This window comes from Muntiacus reevesi, chromosome 1 (assembly GCF_963930625.1).
Source record: "Muntiacus reevesi chromosome 1, mMunRee1.1, whole genome shotgun sequence".
Lineage (NCBI taxonomy): Eukaryota > Metazoa > Chordata > Mammalia > Artiodactyla > Cervidae > Muntiacus > Muntiacus reevesi.
Genome location: NC_089249.1, coordinates 172,582,500 through 172,585,538, shown reverse-complemented (window position 1 = coordinate 172,585,538; position 3,039 = coordinate 172,582,500). Strand labels below are relative to the sequence as shown.

Here is a 3,039-nt window from a genome sequence, read left to right as displayed (position 1 = left end):
CTCTGATGTCAGACTAAGTGGACAGAAGTGCAGCATTGGGATGCAGGTACTGATGGCTTTGACATGATAGACTTATAAATACTTAATAGCCATAAGTAGATGCCTCAGGCTGCCTAATTTTGGCTTAATAGGAGAAAAAAGACATTTTCCTGTCTTCTGAGCAGCTGAAAGGTGAAATGAATTACCTTGGGAGGTAATGAGACCATATCTGTAGTGTATTCTGTCTATTTTTGAGCTCTAGCCCAGTAGTTCTTTTTTTTTTTTTTTTTTATGCAGTATACATTTTATTACTTTGTACTAATGCATTCATATTACAAAGGCAACTTAATGTTTCTTTTGATATTTGAATAATCTGAAAGAACACAAACAGAACTGCACATTAAGAAACTCATTTCGATAACAGAAGATAAGTTCAACAACAACAACAAAAAATCTTCCTTTCTTACAGGTAGACATTGAAGTGGATTTAATTCGGTTTTCTTTATAACAGCCTCCAAAGACAAAAGCAGCTTAAAATCTAATTAAAATGAATAAAAAGTTTGTTTATTAAACTACTGGTCTTCGGCACCATTTTCTGTTTTCTGTTGTTTTGATGGAGGTTCTTCTTCATCTGTTTCTTCTCGTGCTCTTTTTACTGCTCCAGATGCACCATTTGCATCACGTTCATCATCACTATCAAATTTAGTTTTCTTGCCCTGAAACTGTACTCTTCCTTTAGCAGACCCAGCCTGGGCAGCTTTATTTCCCTTTCCTTTTCCTTTAAATCTGCGGCCTTTTGACTTCCATTTGTTTAGAGATTCTTGTTGATCTTCTATTATTTTTTTCAGTGCTTCTTTTTCCACATCTCCTTCTAATACTTCCCAGGTGACTTCTTTGTTCCTTAGTTGTAGGTTACCATTATTGGCCTCTTTTGCTTTATCCAGTGCTTCCTTAGCTTTTTCTTTAAATAGCATTATTCCCTCAAAAATATGGAACGCTTCACGAATTTGCATGTCATCCTTGCGCAGGGGCCATGCTAATCTTCTCTGTATCGTTCCAATTTTAGTATTTGTGCTGCCGAAGCGAGCACCACCCCAGTGGTTCTTAATGGAAAGTGCCGAATGGAGACTGTGGGGCACTTGGAATGACATCTGGGGACATAGCAGGATGAAGTGAGTCTAGGGCCACTTCCCCTCCTCCTTTTAAGACCCTACCAACCCCATCACAGAAGGAAATGAGTGTGGTTTAGCAAGCCTTTCCTTGTTTCCTTCTCTGGGTCATGGACTACTCTTTCCATAGTGCATTATAGAGTTATTTCCACAATCAGTGCCAAGCTCATCGAGCTACAGTTTGCAAAAACTCCCTTATTTTCCTTTTAGGAGAAATAACAATGACAGTTGCTGATTGGCAGTCCCCTTTTTATCCCTGGTCTCTGCACTGCTTTAAGGATGTCCCTAGCCCACGGTCCACCCAAAACTCTCCATCGACTGTCTCTGCAAACCTAGTCCTTCTCATCTTCAGGAATGCTTCCACAGCCTTTAGGACCCAAAGGAAGCTGCTTGACAATTTTATACAGAGTCCCCATAATCAAAGCTATAGTTTTCCCAGTAGTCATGTATGAATGTAAGAGTTGGACCATAAAGAAGGCTGAGTGCTGAAGAATTGATGCTTTTGAACTGTGGTGCTTTTGAAAGAATTGATGCTTTCGAACTCTCCAAGACTCTTGAGAGTCCCTTGGACAGCAAGGAGATCAAACCAGTCCATCCTAAAGGAAATAAACCCTGACTATTCACTGAAAGGACTGATGCTGAAGCTGAAACTCCAATACTTTGGCCACTTGATGCAAAGAGCCAGCTCATTTGAAAAGACCCTGATGCTGGGAAAGATTGAGGGAAGGAGGAGAAGGGGACAGCAGAGGAAGAGATGGTTGGATAGCCTCACTGACTCAGTGAACATGAGTTTGAGCAAACTCTGGGAGATAGTGAAGGATAGGGGAGCCTGGAGGGCTACAGTCCATGGGGTCACAAAGAGTCTGACATGACTTAGCCTCTGAACAACAACAAAAACTATTAACTGCAGCCTAAATGTTTGTGAAAAGCAAAGTAGACCAGGGGCCTAGAAGACTACCCACTCCAAGGGTGTGTTGGTGAGTGGTTCTTGGAGAAATGGCCAAGGAATGCAGCCTGTTAAAAGCAACACCCAAAGCTAGTTAGAAGTCAAGCTTCTCCAAGAAGAAGCCATTCTTCCAGTACATTCATCAGGTGCTGGAAAAATGGACCTTCACGGCAATTTATTTGTGAACTGTCATCAGCAAGAGGTGTGGTGAGTGTCTGCTTGCTTGGGAAGACTGGTGAAGATGGTCTCCACGTGGGAGCAGAAAGCTCATGTTAGCAGTTCCTAGAGGAGTGATGTGTCCTTGAAGCATGGGGTGCTTCAGGTGGATGTTTAATCAAAGGGACGCCAGGTGAGTTTTCATTGGAGTCAGTAAATTAGGGATAAAGGAGAGGCTACAGTGGACGGCCAGTCTTGAATACACAGGTGAGGGTAGGGCTGGGTACTGTGGCGTGGGAGCAGAGGATGTGGTGATGTGAGTGAGGAGAAGGCGGCTGAGAATTCCATATTTCATGCTCTTCCCTCTAGGGGAGAAAATGTGAATGATCTGAGGTGTGTAGGGGTTAGATGATAACTTCTTGAAAAGAAAGCTACCATCCGCTTTAAATGCTTCTAAACAGCAGATCTCTCTTATAGTGGGTAGAATTGTGTTCCCACTCCTACGCCCACCAAAAAATATATCTGAATCCTGGTCCTCGTGAATATCAGTTTGTTTGGAAATAAATAGGGTCTTTGCAGACATAATCAAGTCAAGATGAGGTCTTACTGGATTGTTGCTGTTTATTCACTAAGTTGTGTCCAACTCTTTTTATATTAATTTTTTTATTTTAATTGGAGGCTAATTACAATATTGAAGTGGTTTTGCGATACATTGACGTGAATCAGCCATGGGTGGACATGTGTCCCCATCCTGAACCCCCCTCCCACTTCCCTCCCCATCCCACCCCT

At 42.2% G+C, this 3,039-nt stretch overlaps 1 non-coding gene across 1 annotated transcript; it reads right to left on the bottom strand.

The window, feature by feature from the left end:
• Nucleotides 1-962: 962 nt before the first annotated feature.
• LOC136156626 (U6 spliceosomal RNA) lies at nucleotides 963-1,069 on the bottom strand. The gene has a single exon (XR_010661119.1). It is a non-coding gene; the product is annotated as a U6 spliceosomal RNA (small nuclear RNA).
• Between the last annotated feature and the right edge of the window lie 1,970 nt (nucleotides 1,070-3,039).